Source organism: Eurypyga helias, unplaced genomic scaffold (assembly GCF_000690775.1).
Source record: "Eurypyga helias isolate BGI_N326 unplaced genomic scaffold, ASM69077v1 scaffold24881, whole genome shotgun sequence".
NCBI classification, from domain to species: Eukaryota; Metazoa; Chordata; class Aves; order Eurypygiformes; family Eurypygidae; genus Eurypyga; species Eurypyga helias.
In genome coordinates this window covers 7177-7762 of record NW_010229298.1, presented here as the reverse complement: position 1 = coordinate 7762, position 586 = coordinate 7177, and the positions used below count along the sequence as shown (strand labels likewise).

General features: G+C 63.0%; 1 protein-coding gene across 1 annotated transcript in view; it reads left to right on the top strand.

Moving 5' to 3' along the window:
• TNPO3 (transportin 3) overlaps positions 1-586 on the top strand; it is a gene marked incomplete at its 3' end in the record, with an annotated part of 9921 nt that overhangs the window by 2169 nt on the left and 7166 nt on the right. The window lies entirely within an intron of this gene.

Below are 586 nucleotides of genomic sequence, written 5' to 3'. Positions count from 1 at the left end.
AAGCGCTCCCTTCCGGCGCCCTCCTTTCCGGAGACGCTTCCCACGCTTTTCCATGTTGTTTGAGCTCAGTGAACGAGTAGCCAACCTGATTCCCGACTCGGGCTTCCCAGGTAGCACGTGTAGCCTTCCCGTTCTTATCCAAGGAAGCATAACCCGCCCGAGGGGGGCGCGTACCGAGCCCCTAAACCCCCCGAGCAGCTGGATGCGGCTCTGGGGTGTCCCAGTTTCTCCCAATTACGGGCTCGGAGCCCCCCGCCCCCTTGGGCTGCCGGCTGGGTCTCCGTCCCGCTGACGAGCAAAGCTGGAGGGGTTTGCTTTTCCTGGGACTCTCTTCTCCTTAACCTTTCCCTCTTTTCCAGCCCTTGCCTGCAGCGTCTCTGCACATTCCCGGTGCTGAGCTGCACGGAAATGGGCTGGGGGCTTTCCCTCTGGAGCCAGAGGGAAGGGGGATGCCCTCCCTGGGATCTCATGGGAGGTTTCTGCCCGGGGAAGTCGCGCTTCATCTTCCTCCGGCCTCGTGTGACCTCGCGCTTGTCCCCTCCTGCCCCCACAGCCCCTCCCCGATACATCCCTCCCCGCTCTGTAT